Here is an 18657-nt window from a genome sequence, read left to right as displayed (position 1 = left end):
TTCGGTTCATTTGCTGTGAAACAATGTATCAGTCACTGCGCTGCTGCTCACTGTCTTGTGTACAAACTGCTCAGCTCGACACTTGCGCTCGTTTTCGTGATTCACTTCCGTGTTTTCTCAGGACTCAGATCATATTGCAATGAGCAGTGAGCTTGGTTCCTTTTATATTAATAAAACACTGGATATTTACATTTTACATGATTAATGCATATAAGAAATGGCAGCATAACGCGTACAATAACAAATAAATATGACTACATTGTATTGTTTACTGTATATTTCCTATACACGTGTGTAAATTGTAAATTGCATTAGGATTTGAACTGTACTGTCGTTTTGCACTTTGTACTGCTCTTATTAATAAGTCGCCCTGGATAAGGGTGTCTGACAACAAATAAATAATAATAATAATGATGGCAATAAAGTTACTACATGTAGTCTAACACATTTGACTACTTCTGATACAACAAATTAATACATGGGTGCTTTCACATTGATCACAGATCTGACGAGCAAAGCGATTCATTTTCACAATCGTATGACAACAGTCTGAATAGTGACGAATCCAGCTGTCTATTTAAACACTGCATGCAGTTATACAGAACACAACAATAGACTGCTATATTTGTGAATATTATAATCAGTGTTGCGCTGCCGAATGGTGATTGCCTATATAAAAATATACAATAACACAGTAGTGTGACGTCTCCTAAATATCCATCTCGGAGTATTTTACTGCTACTTCCATATCTTTAAACAGGGAAATGATCGAACTTGTACAAACACGTCCAGAATATGGGTCCGGGTCTGTTCTCCACAGGCTTCTGTAGCGTCTTGGCCCCAGGGCCACAGAGCTTTTGCCAGCAATTTCTGTTTTCTGTGTGAATGCATCCTTGCCAGCAATTTTTCGGCATTCAAAGCCTGTGTGAATGGGGGACAACAGGAAAAAAGCAGGCAAATGTTGCTGGCAATTTGACAGCATTTCAGTGTGAATGGGGCTTTATACTGTATACCCTCACCTCAAGCTGATAGCAACTTACCGAGCTTTGTTTTAGTAGATTTTGACAGAAGACAGGATTTCAAAAAGCTTGAATTGTTCCCAAAATCAATGTCCCATTGTGCATTAGTGCATTACATAAGAAACATAAGAAGGTTTGCAAACGAGAGGAGGCCATTCAACCCATCATGCTCATTGGGTGTCCAAGTCTGGTTGCTCTCCTCTGAACTGCTTCTAGAGCAGCGATATCTTTCTTGAAGTGTGGAGCGCACAGAAAATGCAACTAAATCAAATTAATGCATTAAATATTGCGCATTTCTTGTGAGTCATCACCAACATATGATTTGACCAAGTGATATGTGTTGGTTTATAAAAGGTGCTGGAGCCATTATTGATCTATCAATAGGGATTTTTCCAAAAACGTCCAACCAGTCAGGGTCATAGGTTTCGTTTCAGAATTGGGGGGAGGCATGCACAGTGGTGGGAGTGGTGGGCATATCCCTTACACCTATGGGGTTGAGCATACATTATTTGGGCAGACAACTGCATGTTCTCTCAACATTAGGGGCATGTAAACTTACCCCTATGCAAACTGTAATGTAATTCAAGAGGAAGTTTGACTCCAGATGCCTATGGCAGCTCACAGAATTACAAACCACACATTTCAAACTTCACATTTGTGTTAATCAGCGAGAAAAAGGTATTTCCAGAAATGTGTTTATTTATTATATGTCTACAGAATTGAATATAAAATAAAAAGTGCTTCCCATCACCTTGAAAGAAGCACTGCAGAAAATACTGGAAAAATATGAAAATATGGCAAAGATCCTAGACCCAAGAGTCCTGCTACATATCCAGGGTAAATCCCCCAACAGATGTGAGATGTTGAATCCTGGATAACAGTTCCCATCATTAACTACGTCAGGATACTAAACCACAAGACCTGAGTCATCCCTGATCACCCCTGATGGTTGAGTCATGCAACCTGTCCCAAACAGACTGCAGATCTGCTTTAACCACATTAAATTAACTCCTCCAGTGATGTATTTTTCTCCTAGGGAGTTTTTATCTCTCTCCTATTTGCAAAATGGTTATATTGGCTTTTATGTTTTATATTGATTGTATTACAGCTGTCTTTGTCTTAAATGTGAGAAAACACTCTGTGACAACATGTGATGGTGCGCTATACCAAATAAAGATGCATACATTTAATAAAAAAGGAGCATCTAGACCGCAAACTCCCTGTCACTGGTTTTCTGAATCTACTGAGAATAAGGAGGAGTTAAAAGGTATCTGTAGTCAAAATGAATAAAGGGCTAAAACTGTAAAATATACTTATACAAGAAAAGGTTAAGGTACCTTTAATGATTTTGGTATTTTTCATTCACTGTGTACTTTTAAGATTCTTTAAAGTTCTTAAACTGACACAGTAAACAATGGGGAGGAAAGTGGTGCAGGTGCTGTGACATCATGTTGAATGCTGGAAAAGTTGCATCTAGTATGAGTTTTGCATATTTTCCCAAATTAGTTCTGGAATCTGACAAGGAAAACTACTAGCATACAGTTTAAGGATATCTTTATGATCCACTGAAGACAGATTTATACAACAAATAGGACCTAAAGAAATGGTGTGGCCTGAATAACTTCAACAGTTTCTTCAGAATGTATGTCAACGCCAAATGTGGGAAATTAATTGATCCACTTAAGCAGACATGGTCCTGAAATCCTAGCTACCCTGAGACAAGTAAACCACTTTAGTTATGGTAGGAAGGGACATATCTCACCAGTGGAACGTATTTTCCTGTGTGAGTGTAACTGCTACAGATTGAAGCACTCTTCTTAGTGCACTATATTTTAATACTAGAGGTGGCGTGCATGGCACTGTAGCAAACCAGACATGGATCCTGACCAAGAGATACTGTAAAACTGAGTGTAAAGACGTGCAGTGATCATGGTAGGAATGGTCCTATCTCCTTCCAGAGTGAGACTCACCTGAGTGCTTTTTATTAGTCATTGGTCTGATTTGTGCTGTCTCCTACTCTAAGGTCATGGTCCATGATGGTGGCAGCAGAAGCATGAAAGCTGTGCGGTGTCCTGAGGAATGCAATATGGAGAAAGTAAATATCAAGGAGTTGGTGTACATTAAAGATGCATTAGATCTGTATATTGTTTTTTTTTCTTTGTCTTTTATTATTGCTCTACAGTATCTCCCACCTTATTAAAGACCATTTAATATGTCATTGTTACCTCCTTGAATATTTAACCAGAGATCCTTTCAATATCTTAATTATTCCATGTGCATATACTTTATTCCCTACATTGGGTTGTTTGTTGTCTACAATATAGAAGTCCTGGCACAGGTGGCACAGTATAGTTAGAAATTCCAATTGTCTGTGTGCAGTGCAAGCTTCAATTGTGACAATATTATCATCAAACTGTGTCAAACAATCAGCATTGATTATCTTCTGTTTGGTAAAGCATAAGGAATTGATGTTTAATGCCATGAAATTATTGGCTGAGAAATACAAAATGTGTGGCTTAGCTTTTGATAATGCTCTGCATGGACATGAAGCCACTGACATGCCAATGGCAGCAGAAATCTCAAAATGGGAGGAACATAATCCTGTATATTGAAATTGCTGTAAACAACAACAAAACTGGTAATAATAATTCACCACACTGTAGTTATATACTGTGTTACTACACCCTCTCAAGCATTATTTTGCAGTGTTACGTGCAGCTCCTGTGCATAGAAGTTACACTGTATTCCTATAATGTGCACAATGTTTGAAAGCGTATCCTCTTGGCTACCAGCATGTTTCATTCTCAAACACATCCGATATACAGTTTCCGTGTTGCCCGCCGTCATTCAGAGCCCGGGGGGTAAACGCGCAGTCTGCACAGCAGGGGCGGGGGTGTCTCATTCAGATGGTCACAGATGACTCAGTTTTAACTTAATTAAGGATTAACTTACAAATACACTTGTTTTGTTCAGAACAACCTAACAATTAATTCAGTATATATTATTTGATGTTCTATGAAACACACAGAAGTTCAGATCCAATTATGTAAAATCATTGTGTATTAGTACACTGTAAACAGAGTTTTCCATCTTGACATTTTGAGCTCTCTATGGGTGTGTGTTGCTTCTACCAAAACGTGGAAATATTTTCTGAGATTTTGTATTGCTACTCAGACCAAGTATCCCCCCACCCCCCAATTTAAAAAAAACTATAAATACTGGTAGTATACTCTACCATCACAAACAACACCCTTTGTTAATATCAAGGTGTTTCGTATTTGTTTATGTACAAACTTCAGTACATTAGCATTGTAGGGACATCCTCATCAGATAAGTAAGCCACTTTGGTGATTGTGTTGAATGTTGAAATAGGCTTTTGGAGTACAGCACATGATGTGCTGTTCTATGTTTTGTTTTGATTTTTTAAATGGGCTTCAAAGCACATTTAGAAAAACACATTTGAAAGCAAATTGCCTTTTGATGAATGTGTGTCTTCTGTGTAAGGGAGTATGTATGTATACTGTTAGTTTATTTATTTGAAAATGAAGTCTTGACAAAACAATATGTTCTGCATATGCTTGTGGGGTGCTGATAGTACAGTACCAGTTGTTTGTTTCACATCTGGTGTTTTGGCATGGCTTCTACCCCGGAGAAATTATGCCTGGTAAATGGTATTTTAATTGCTAAAAACTTGTGCATCCCAAGAATGATTCTTTCTTCATTTAACATATCATTTTAAACTGATGTTAAACATGATACAGCAATTGACCCTGCCTCTAAAGTCACACTATCTGAGGGATGTGCTTTTCCTTTATCGTGAGGAATGTCACAAAGTCTTCACTAGGCAATTTTCAAATGTATCTCATTGCAGCCCATTGAAGTCCTAGAATTGTATAAAAAACAACAACAACAAAAAAACATGAACTGGAGTTTGTCGGGTTGGGCTCTGGGTCACTGTGATGAATTAGGAAAAAATGTGGTTAGTATACTTTTCATTTAATCTGATTACAATGTCTTGCTAGCATGTATTTGTTTCTCTAGCATATAAAACGCTTGACTTATAAATAAAATATAAAATATTTTAAATATGGTATTTAACATGGCATTTGTGGTAGTCCACAAGAATACCATCCGAATCCTGTTACGGCCAAATAATATGGCATACTCATCTGAACTAACAGCATTGATGTGTAATGTTAGTGGGTTGTAATATTTTACGTCTAAAACTTAAGTGTCAAGTTGTTGTACTGGAACCTATAAATTCTTCTCCTTGGAAAAGGGTTTTGCATTAAGCTCATATGGGTGTTTTTGTACACACGTACAAATATATATTTATGTATATAAAATAAACCAGCCTCCTTGTTTTTAAACACAAGCTGGAGGGTAGCCAGGAGCATGGGTGAAGACAGCTTTTTCTTCTCAAAGCTTGTTTTGTTATGTAATGCTTTGCCATGGATACAGAGTTTCCATGTTGTATGTTTTTTCCAGACATTACACAGAGTGCACACTGAGACCTGGGCCTTCGGCCTGGGAATTGGGTAGGAGTTAGGAAGGGGGGGCAGGGGGTTGGCTTCTGCCAGAACTAACAATAACCCACAGCACAGGCTCCAAACCAACTGCCAGCATCTATAAATAGAAACCACAGAATTTAAAGCATGACTCCCATTACACTGGAGCAACTATAAGGGCCAACAAAATTGGAATAAATTGGTTTATTTATTTATTATTTCAAACACATTTCAGGCTTTTGGCTATTTTTTGATAAAAGTTCTACTGCCATTTCTAATTGGCATTTCCCATCTGTGATGCAGGAATAGCAAATTCAACAGCCATTTCTGGTGGGAATGAACTCCTACTGCACAATGGCTACCCTGTGCCAGCACCAGAGAGTGCTTCATTTCGAAGTACTGTTTGGCAGCCCCCCCACCCATAAGGAAAAGGGACATGGAATCACAGCCTTGGGGTAATAAACGATGTCAATGTTTATGCTAATTCTGTGCGTGAGATGGATCAGTGTCTCTGATCTAGGGATGCAACAAACGACTATTTTGATAATCAATTAATGTGTCTATTACTACTTTGATTAATCGATTAATTGGATAAAAATAATTCCAGCATTAAATGCAAGTGTTTTATTAAAGTTTTGAGTTTTTCCTCATCTTGCGTAACACTCTCTTTAAAACAACTTGAGATGGCAGTTATAAAACCAATAGAAAACATATGTGCAAAAAATAAAGGGCTTTATTGCATATAGTGTATATATTAACAGGTGTTTTTACATTGATCTCAATACACAAAGCTGTTTTACTCTTCGGTTTGAAAGGTGATAAACTCTTTTGATAAATAATGAAAAATAAAGTAAACATTAAATTCAGTGTTTACAGGCTTTTCTACATCAAATAGCTTCCACAACAGTCCAATACTAGACTATGAAGGTAGATTTTTTTTCCTGAAATGAGAGACAATACGAGTATGCATAGTAGCACAATATTTAAATTTACATGCACACTGGATGATGCATACGATCATAACGTGCGTGAAAAGAGAAAAACACGAGTATGTTCATATTCGCTTTCCACCTCGCACACTAACTGTGAAACAAGCTCGATTCAATCTGATATTATGTGAGTTAAAAATGACATCGGACAATGAAACACGAGAGGAAGACGTATTGGAAAAGCTTATAATCTGAGTGTCTAACCACGAATAACCATACAACAGAGCAAATAAATATAAACCGACAATATATGACAAGTTATCGCGGAGGAGCTGGGCAGGAAAGGTACCTACCGTCTGGTGTACCTAGAATTCTACGAAGTGGTTAAGCACAGATAAACAACAACATGACTTACATTATTTACAAAGATTTACACTTTAAAATAAATAGCTTAACGTTGAAACATGCACTATGCTTTTGTGTCTTTATGGTGAGGTGTAGTTTATGTTGCAGAGCACCATTTTATTAGGTCTATGTTTAATGAATTCCCACACTTTTGATGATCGTGTTCAAGCTTTTTGGGATAAAATAAAATAAAATAAAAAAATAATTTTCAGCATGCCCAGGAGCTGGAGCCGCCATCATTGGGGATCTACATAAACAGTGTGACGCATCGACGCAGTCCACGCAAATCGACGTCTTTTACGTAATCGATGTCAGAGTAGGGCCGCGTCGTTCCGGCCCTATTCTGATCCCTCTCAATAAAGCATTTCTGTAGTCTTGTAATTTAATAAAAAAAGTTCTTACTAAGGTTAAAAAACTTTACCTTAATTGGGAAGCAGTGTTTCTCCAGCTTTTTAAGAGCTGATAGCAACTGAAAATGAAACATTAATCAATTTAGTGGTAAAATGATGAAGAAGAATAAACTGACAATTTGATAGCCACAATCCTAAGGTCAAGTGAAGCCTGGTGAGTTAAGAATATTAAAGTCCATTAATATAGTTATTAGTAATAAGTAACTTGATTGTATTTGTACATGTACTGGCAATAGGTTATGGTGACCTATGATGAAATTCCACTGAAGGCTTAGGGTGAAAACCTGCTGGTGGAATGGAGGAAAAGCCTGTGCAGATCTGTGATACATTACACAGATAAAAAAAATGAAGCAGCAGAGTTATACTTCAAATAATCTTAACATACCGAATTCAGAGTTAACAAAACAATGTTATCTTTCGAGTTAGAAGCATTGCCCAAGGGGGAGGAGTTTCAGCACACATTCGCTGGAACGTATCAAAGACATTTGTCTATCAAAGCTGCCATTGGCCCCTGTGCATGTCACTAAAACAGGACCCTTCTACTTCCTGTTTGTATGAAAGGTGACATCTGCACAGTGACTTCCTCTTTTTGCCAATCGCCTTGGTTCGTTAAGACGTGTAAGAGAGCCTCTGTGTTTATGTAAAACCAGAAAACTGCGTTTTTCGGTTGGCTGGCAGTACATACTGGGCTTTCCTTCCACCAATTCACTACAGTTGTGTACCCAGTTGACCTTCCGTGGAGGGCATGCTGGCACGCTCCCTCCAGGAGAGAGAGCAGTCACTACATCTCGCCAGAGTGTACCCCCAGGCAGCACCTCTGGGTCTGAAGGCCAAGCCTACGAGTTTGCTTTTCTCCCATTCAGCCTGTCTCTAGCTCCTCGCACTTTTATCCAAGTGCATGGAAGCAGTGTTGGCCCCCATGCATTAAAAGGGGGTCCACATCCTCAATTATCTAGACAACTGGCTGGTCTGTTCGAACTCCAGGGAGCAGGTTCAGAGCCACACGAGCCTGATCCTCAACCGCCTTTCTGAGTTGGGCCTTCAGGTCAACAGAGGGAAGAGCTGTCTTGTGCCAACCCAGCAGGCGCAGTTCTTCGTACTGCCCCTCGATTCCATCGCCATGCTGTCCATGCTGGTGCCAGAGACAGTTGCCTCCATAAATGCATGTCTCTTCCTTTTCCGGTTGAGAGCCTGCATCACGGTGTCCCTTTGCCAGAGGCTACAGGGCCTTCTAGTGGCTGCGTCCCAAACTCTCCCCCTCTGCCTTCTTCATATAAGACCTCTGCAGCGGTGGTTCGGGTTCCATGGAATGCATCCTCGCCGCGACAGAGCACATCAAGTGACAGTCACTCAGGTGTGCTGGAAGGCATTCCGTTGGTGGAGGAGCCCTTCATATTTAACCCTCGGTGTAACCTTGGGGCCAATCTACCACCGAGTGGTCTTGACAACAGACGCCTTTAAGCAAGGTTGGGGAGCTGTCTGCAATGGACAGGGAGTATGGGGCAGTTGGACAGCCTCCATATCAACGCCCTGGAATTACGAGCTGTGCTTCTCAGTCTCCGTCACTTCATGGTGGCCCTTCGGGGCAGTCATGTTCTTGTGCGGACAGACAACACAGTGGTGGTTGCCTACATCAACAGGTGGGGGAGGTCTCCAGTCACACACACTATATCGTCTAGTGCATCATCTGCTTCTATGGATGCAGCCTCAGCTGCGCTCCATCAGAGCAGCCCATCTTCTGTGCATCTCCAACACGGCGGCGGACCTCCTCTCTCAGGGAGACCCCCCGGTGTCAGAAAGGCACCTCCACCCGCTAGTGATTCAGCAGCTTTGGAGCTGCTATGGCAGGGCAGAGGTGGACCTCTTCACTTCAGCGGAGTCCATTATGGTTCTACATCTCAGACCAGTCAGGGACCCTGAGGATTGACGCGCTAGCCCACACGTGGTCTCCTCTATGCATTCCCAATGCTCCCTCTTCTTCCAGTGGTTCTGGAGAATATCAAGCAGGAATGAGTGACAATTCTGCTGGTAGCACCTTGTTGGCCCCGCAGACTGTGGTTTGCGGACCTGGTCTTGGACGGAGAGCCCTGGCAGCTACCCCTGAGGGCAGACTTGCTATCTCAAGTGCAGGGCACCTGATCAACCTGGGCCTGCTCCAGCTCTGGGCTTGGCTCCTGAGCGGGATCGCCTGACGGTTTGGGGTCTGTCGGATGTGGTAGTGGCTACTATTCAGTCGGCGAGAGCTCCCTCTACGAGGTCGCAGTACTCCTACCGCTCATGGACTGTCAGGAGAAGTCTCATGACCCAATTAATTGCCATATAGGTGCCATTCTGCAATTTCTGCAGGAGCTGTTGGACCAGGGCAAGTCCCCATCCACGCTCAAGGTTTATTTGGCCGCCATCTCCTCATGTCATGTCAGGATTGATGGCGAGTTTCTGGGCTCTAATTTTTTGGCTGCACAGTTTCTGAAAGGTGCGCGCAGGCTGCGGTGATCCCGCACACCTTCCCTGCCCGTGTGGCACCTTGATGTAGTGCTAGATGTGCTTTCCAAGGCCCCGTTTGAGCCCTTGCAATCAGTTGACCTCAGATTAGCGTCACTGAAGACTTTGGTTTTGTTGGAAATCACGTCTGCAAAACGCGTGAGCGAGTTACATGCCCTGTCCGTTCATCCTCCACATGTCCGTTTTCTGGGAGATGTTTCTAGGGTTACGATGCAGCCTAATCCTTCTGTCTCATTTCCAGGCCTATTGAGTTGATGGTATTCCATCCTCCTCCCTTCTCTTCGGAGGAGAGTAGGTTACACCTGTTGTGCCCTTTGCAGGCTATTGGGAGCACACTAAAGACCAATCGTTTGTATCCTATGGAGCACTTATGCCGGGCCAGGCACTTTCAAAGCAGCACCTCTCGCACTGGATTGTGGACACCATTACCATGGCCTACTAGTTGGCTGGAGCCCCGGTGCCTGGACACCTGGTGGTCCACTCCACTCAAGGTGTAGCCACGTCGTGGGCCCTTTTTTAAGGCACCCCACTGGCAGACATCTGTGTGGCTGTGATGGGACCGATTCCTTCTATTGGGAATCCAATGTTGGCTTCAGTTGAGCCTCAGTAGCCTATCTGGCACTGGCTCCTGGCTCCTGGCTTTTCTATCCCTGTCTGCCCCTGTTGAGCGAGCTTGGAGAAGCAATGCAGAACCGTTTTCCCTTCCTAACGGACTGTGACTTGTATATAGTTCATTCTGTAGGCGGGAGTGCATACATGTGTTTTTTACACTTGTACACCACCATTGTACATAGTTCCTTAGCTATGCTAGCTGTGCTGCGGGCCGCTGCTGCTGTGTTCACTGGGAGGCTTTTGAGTTTACTCTTGTGCCCCGCTGTGTATATAGTTAATTTATTATTGACATCAGTAGAGCATCTGTTGCCCCTAGCTGCTGGTTGGCAGTGTATAACTTGCTCCTGTGTTCTGTGTGTGGTGCATGAACTGGCTCCAGCATCCCGCAGTGTATATAGTTAATTGGAAAAACAGCTGAGCTTGTCCACTCAATGGACAAGTTGACCGTGGACACCTCCTCCTGTTGTTAGTGAAGGTATGTTGTGCCCCGCTATGTATATAGTTCCTTTGCCAGCAGTTTGTGGCCCCACCCTAGTTATGCTAGCTGTGCTGAGGGCCACTGCGCTGTGTCCAACGGAAGGCACTTGAGTTGGCTCTTGTTGCCCCACTGTCTATATAGTTCCATTATCATTAATTTAATTATCCAGCAGTGGCTATCCAGCCTGGTTAGCCCGCTGTGTGTTGAACACCGGGTGTAGTCTTGCAACCCATTGCCCAAGGGTTGCAAGGTCGCACGGGAGTTCAAGCTCCCAGCAAAAAGAGGAAGTCTTTTATACTTTTATACAAATAGGAAGTGGAAGGGTCCTGTTTAAGTGATGGGCAGAGGGGCCAATGGCAGCTTTGATAGACAAATGTCTCTGATACGTTCCAGAGAATGCGTGCTGAAACCCCTCCCCCTTGGGCAGTGCTTCTTTTCTCAGATAATAATCTATATTGCTATAGATTATGTAAATTGTGCAATAAAATATTAATTGCTTACTTGGTAATCCACAATTTCTATTTGTTTTTTATTTTTTACATAGAAGTCAAATGAAGACAAACTTCCCACTGTCTGACACTTAATTCTAACCTTCAGCATCTAGTACGTCGTCTGCCCAATATCCAGTAACCTTTTTTCCACTGCATGTTTGCTGCTACCAGCAGCACTAAACCTCACTGTCAGCAATTCCTCAACTGTCTCTGGGTGGCGTTACTTTTCAGAGAAGCAGATGTGTTTCAGAGAGGCCTCTGACATTAATTGTTTGCAAGCATCATACATATGAAAAATTTAGAAATTGGACTATGCAAGGAACAAATACATTTTGTGTACACATTTTTTGTTTTTTGAGTTGTCAGTAATCCCTCAAACACTTTGATTGTACACTTTGGACATGTAGGACGCATTGTCAGAAATAAATGCACTCATATAATCAAAGTCCACTTTAAACGTATTCAGACACTCCACTTCACAACAGCCTGACTCAGAACTGAAAGTTGTCCTCACTGATAGAGAACAGCTTTCAGTTCTGAGTCAGATTCACCATTTAGACCTTGCAAAACAAACAACACATGTAACACATCCTGATCTTGGGTATCGCTGATTTGTCAGCAAATCTACAGACACACAGCCAGACTACTTCAACAATTCCCTCATCTCCTGTATATGAGACCGACAACTTTAATTAAATATTCATGTCTCAGCTGGGTTGATGATGATCACACCACCGTTTGCTTCTACATTCAGTCTGAAAAAATTACTAAGCTTCCAGGGATATCTGCACAAACTAATGCCAAACTTCGGGGAGATTTGTGCTTCTCATTTTTCTGCACAGGTTCTTCCTCTTTTGCCAGGTGCTAGGACTTCCGTGCAGCCTTGCAACCCTTGGGCAGTGGTTCCTTTTTCAGATAACCCAGGTTTAATTCGCAACCTATCATCTTTCAAGTCAGAAGCACTGCCCAAGGGGGAAGGGTTGCTGTATAACAAAATCGTTGCAAGGGAGGAGGCAGTGAGCTGATAAGGGAGCATGCCCCGAGGCGACCGCTAAGGGACCTCTGCAACAAAACTCCAGACAGTAGCCCCAGGGGCCCCTTGGGGCCAAACCTAGGCCGTCCAGGAGTGAGGACCACAGTCACACTCTTACCGGGAACTGTCTAGAATCAGCATATACAAAGCGGGGCTACAAAGGTCAACTCTTACGCCCTCCGCTTACAATAGCAAGGCCGGCTGCTCCACTAGTGCATCTAGGAGTGAGGCTGTAATCTATTTGCACAATATATGCTGATCCAGCAGGAGAGGGGAAACAGACCCACTGAAATTCAAAATAATACACAGCCGGTTAGTCAATTAGAGCAGCCGAGCTGAATACAACAGTATATACAGCGTGGCAGCAGAAACATTCATGCTGCCTCCGCACAGCACCGGAGCATCTTACTCAACTGAACAGTAAAGAGCAGACAGCACCACAGACAGGGCCACAGACCTGCTGACCAAGGAACTATATACACAGCAAGGCAGCGAGAACAGCTCGTGTGCCATTAGCTGGGAACAGCAGCAGTGATGCTCCAGTTTACTAACAAGCTAGGATGGAGCCACAGTCCTGCTGTTTACACATATTATACAGTACTGTGTAAAAGTTTTAGGCAGCTGTGAAAAAATGCTGTAAAGTAAGAATGCTTTCAAAAATAGACATGTTAATAGATTATATTTATCAATTAACTAAAAGCAAAGTGAGTGAACAGAAGAAAAATCTAAATCAAATCAATATTTAGTGTGACCACCCTGTGCCTTCAAAACAGCATCAATTCTTCTAGGTACACTTGCACAAAGTTAGGGATTTTGTAGGCATTGTCATGGTCTCACTTGATCCTACCTTAGTTCACCACCAGAGGTCTCCCTCTCCCAAATACTAAAACCAGTGTTTCTCCTTTCCTGTATCCAGCTCAACCAGTTTCTCCACATTCTTTCCTTCCAGGTGCACCTGTTTCGTCCTCCTCTCTTACCATTGGTTAATCACTCCTTCACCCAGTTCAAGCCTTCTCTTCTACACATTAGCCTGTTCGCCCGATCGACTGACCCTGGACTGTCCCTGATTACTCTCTCTCGTTTTCCTTGTCGGATTTTTTGCATCAACACAGAGCCTGCATTTGGATCCTTTCCCTGAGTCCTTGAGGACGTTACAGGCATATAGTCAGGTGTATGATTAAACAATTATACCAAACAGGTGCTAATGATCATCAATTGTAGGTTGAAACACAATCATTAACTGAAACAGAAACAGCTGTATAGGAGGAATAAAACTGGGTGAGGAACAGCCAGACCCAGCTAACAAGGTGAGGTTGCTGAGACAGTTTACTGTCAAAAGTCATACACCATGTCAAGACAGAGCACAGCAACAAGACACAAGGTATTTATCCTGCATCAGCAAGGTCTCTTCCATGCAGAAATTTCAAGGCAGACACGGGTTTCCAGATGTGCTGTCCAAGTTCTTTTGAAGAAGCACAGAGAAACGGGCAACATTGAGGACCGTAGATACAGTGGTCGGCCAAGGAAACTTACTGCACAGGTGAAAGACACATCATGCTTACTTCCCTTCACAATCGGAAGATGTCCAGCAGTGCCATCAGCTCAGAGTTGGCAGAAAACAGTGGGACCCTGGTACACCCATCTACTGTCCGGAGAAGTCTTGTCAGAAGTGGCTTTCATGGAAGACTTGCGGCCAAAAAGCCATACCTCTGATGTGGCAACAAGGCCAAGCGACTCAATTATGCACGAAAACGCAGGAACTGGGGTGCAGAAAAATGGCAGTAGGTGCTCTGGACTGATGAATCAAAATTTGAAATACTTGTCAGTTTGTTCACTGAAGGGCTGGAGAGCGGTACACAAATGAGTGTCTGCAGGCAACAGTGAAACATGGCGGAGGTTCCTTGCAAGTTTGGGGCTGCATTTCTGCAAATGGAGTTGGGGATTTGGTCAGAATGAATGGTCTCCTCAATGCTGAGAAGTACAGGCAGATACTTATCATGTAATACCATCAGGGAGGCATCTGATTGGCCCCACATTTATTCTGCAGCATGACAACGACCCCAAACATACAGCGAAGTCACTAAGAACTATCTTCAGCGTAAAGAAGAACAAGGAGTCCTGGAAGTGATTGTATGGCCCCCACAGAGCCCTGATCTCAACATCATCAAGTCTGTCTGGGATTACATGATGAAGACTCTGTATATGTTTTATATTGATGTTAGCATTAGAAATTGTTTGTATACAGACTCAACAAATTAGCTTTATCTAGCCTAGCAAAACCAACAAGGTGGTTGTTAAAGATACATCCTATTGAAATTATTCTCTCTGCTTCCACTTCTGTTTAATCTATGATAAGGGAAATGGTTCAAATGTATTGCCCATGGGTTTGACTGTGTGGATTTCCTGTTTCTCCCCTCAAAGCCAAAGATGTTAAGAAAACCACAAGATCGTACCGTTTGTATGCTGTAACAGGACCAGACATCTGCCTCTATGATGACCTCCTCCCTTGGGAAGTTTGTAATTATTCAATAAACTACAATCATTGCATAAAATATTTTATGGTTAAAATATGCCATTATTATGTAAAACATACATTCCTTGAATGTATGATCTACAATTTAAAAACATATATATACTAGCTACTGTAAATAAATCATTTAAATTATGTCAATATCTCCACAACCCAAACTGACAGTAGTTTAAGATTATGATTGTTTGCCTCAGTATCAGTACTTTCAGGTTGATCAGAGTGACTTGGGGTACTCTGGTGTAAAGGCTGTAATACAATTTGAACAAAATAATAAGTTATGTGAAAGGGTCATCATGTATGCATGTTTATGTAGTTTTTAAGTTTAATCACAATCAGGGCCATCACACAATAGGACCTCAATAAAAACTAAATTACATAACAGTCCCTAACTCAGCAGCGGAACTAACTCTAAGCACAGATGGGGCGGGGTTCGAGTCTCAGCTCAGGGGCCTGTCTGTGTGGAGTTTGCATGTTCTCCCCATGTCCGTGTGGGTTTCCTCCGGGTACTCCAGTTTCCTCCCACCATCCAAAGACATGCAGGTTAGGTTAATTGGCCATGCCATGTATGTATGTGTGTGCATGTGTGTGTTGCCCAGCAATGGCCTGGTGTCCCGTCCTGTGTGTATTCCTGCATTGCGCCCTACACCTGCCAGGATCGGCTCTGACTTCCCCACAACCCTCACTAGGATAAGCGGATTTGAAAATGGATGGATATATCTGGTGGAACGTGGATCCCCTTGTGGGGCCCCTAGATGCATTGGGCCCTGATGCCTATGCCCCATCAACCCCGTGATATTTCCACTTCTGTCCTCACTTAAAGTAGCAATTTTTAAACGCTAATCCAAGACATGTACTATAATACATTATTTTGGTAGTGCACAAATAGGATGTTTAATTAAGGAATGGAGCATCGATTTCTGAAAACCCTGATTCATATTTAAAATACAAGCATATAACAATATGAATAAGAATTACAGAACCAGTCTCTTCAACCACTTCCTCATTCATCAATGATCTCCTCTCTTTGGTTTCTGTGAACAGTGTTTGTGGATAACTCAATGAACTGATCCTCTTCAGTATGTGTTAAACTTGACCTCTCTGTTGCATTATTACTGAAATGTAGCAGAATCCATTTGCTGTCACAGCGCCAGGGCTCAGACTCTGATAAAAATACTTCTCAAATTGCTGCAGGAGAGCCTCCAAATGGCTTCAGATGATGTCCTTGACATCAATGCTGTTCAAATGCTCTTCAGTTGAGAGAAACATAGCCAAATTTCCCTCTTCCACTCTCTCAACCTATATATTTTTATATAATTTAATTATATTCTTAAAATATGAAATATGAAGCTTCTGTCATTTCTGTCAAAATTCCACCACTCGCAGACACATGAGGTCAGCAGGAGACAGCCGGGTGTGTCTTCTACACTCTTTCTCTGGTCTTCTTCTCATTCTTCTACTGGTTTCATTGTTCGATAGTAGACTTTTGGGTTTTAACGCAACCAATCATATTAACACACCAATACTATGAGCTCAAAACATCATGTGTTACCATGGGCCTCTCGGGCTAGTTGTTTTGCTGAGTTGGCGAGGTACTTCAGGAAATGCACCCCTTTCTGTCTAGGTTTTAGGTCATCAGGTGAACACAAAAACTCAACAAACTCCAGCTGCTTACATGAGTTCATACCATATAGGGATGTGAAATGGTCAAACTATAGGCAGTCAGGAGACACAGGCTAGCATGCAGAAAGCATCTCCCATGGTATACTAGCATATCTTACAGCTACAATGTCCACATTGAGTCTACTGAGCTCATTGATTATATTGGTCTGTTGGCATTGTTGATCTGCATGAGATCTTCTGACAGGCTGGGACACATTCCAATTTGCAAAAGGAAGGTTTCTTGAATTTCTTAATGTTATTGCTTGGTGTGGTATTTAATTCCACTTGTTAGGCGATGACCCTATTTGCATTTACTGGAGCAATCTAGGTAAAGTTCCTTACTCAAGGTTACAACGTGAACCCGCAAACCTCCACTCCAGAGTCCAGAGCCCTACCCACTACTCCACACTACTGCCCATAGGGCTTATTCATGGAGAGGCTGTGTACTGGCTGAAAAAAATGTCTACACTTTCCTTTCCTTTTCATATAACTGCTAGCCAGGGGTGATAAGCACTTCCCACTGTTACCACAATAGGTGCAGCACATAAACCATTGTGACACATGTGCGAACTAAGAACTGAGATAAGCACTGACTTCTCGACTTCTCTCTTTCTCTTATTTTAATATGTTTTACTTGATCCCCTCCAATTGGAGCTAGTAGTTAGTCTTGCAATATTTTTAGGGAGCTTTGTTTAGTCTTACATTTTGTTTTGGGCTTCTATTGCCCTAGCACTTATTTTCTTACCCAGTTTCATGAGGTACATTTTAACAGTTCTATTCATCTTTATTTTCAGTTTAGGTTTTATTTTATTTTTACATCTCAGACTTCTAAGAACACACAAAACATGGCAGTACCTTTCAATAAAGAAAGCATCTATCAACTAATTACACGAAGAGGCAAAGTTTATGTTTGGTGTACCTCCAATCAAGACACACAAGGCATCCATTGAAGCTCTGGGTCCATTCCAGAAATGAGCAATTTGATCATAAAAAATGTTAGAAAGTGCTCATTTCAATCATATCTGATTTCATATGTCCTACATGAAATGCATTCAATTAACATCTCATTTTGAAGAGAGACTGCTAGAAAGACTGTTATAGACATAAGGGTTTATATTTTCACTCTCCAACACATCCAAATGTGATTGCAAATTTGTTTGGTTATGGCATTAACTGTCCAGTAAAGTTTACTGTCTGGAATTTACTGTTGTGATTGTGACCAAGTCTAACATGAATAAAAGTAAGTCTGTGAAGTTTACCAAATTCCTGATCAATTTTGATTTGTCATCTTCAACATTCTTCACTTTTTTATTTTTTATTTTTTATTGACGTTCTCATTACTTTTGATCACATCATCTCTTCTGTGCTGATTGGGGTGTCGGATGACTCCATTCAACAGAGACTTCCTGGGAATAAAAAGGGAGTGGTAACTGGTGGAGCCGAAGTTTCAAGTTATGACAACTGGAGCTGAACTGATGTGGATATAGTAACTGAGGAAGCTGGGGGTATTATAGCGGAGATTTGCAAGCTAAGTAGCCTTTTCCTATTTGGATTCATGCAGATAATGGGTTGATTGAAATCAGATTTCAGAAGAAGGAGAAACAGGACTCTAGAGATTGCGCTGTTTGTTGTTCCCTGCTGCCCCCTTTCTCCTCTTGGGATAGCCAATGCTGACAGTCTTGGGAAAGGAAAGTATAAAGTATTTTCAGTGCAGAGTCCTATTGGTGTAACCCCTCCAGGTGGCATGATATCCGAGAGCCCCGGGGTCCAGTCCAACTTCAGAGCAGCCTCCTGAGAAATACGGATTTGCACAATAGAGGCTACTGTATGATTGGAATCACAGCACTGGTTTTGATCTCTACCATAAAAAAGTGTACCGATAACTGAGATCTTCTAGCCTCTCTCTCCCGATACACAGTCGGACCTCAGGAGAAGGAAGACACAATTTCCATATGTGGTGGCTGTGGGACATTCACCAATAGGTGTAAAAGATTACCAGATATTGCTGTTAAAATTGTGTTACTACTCCACCCCACTCAAAATCCAGACCCTTCCTAAGGAGTAGCTAAGAGGAAAGCGAA

Source organism: Amia ocellicauda, chromosome 4, assembly GCF_036373705.1.
Source record: "Amia ocellicauda isolate fAmiCal2 chromosome 4, fAmiCal2.hap1, whole genome shotgun sequence".
Classification (NCBI taxonomy): Eukaryota; Metazoa; Chordata; class Actinopteri; order Amiiformes; family Amiidae; genus Amia; species Amia ocellicauda.
Note: the sequence above shows the minus strand (reverse complement) of the source record.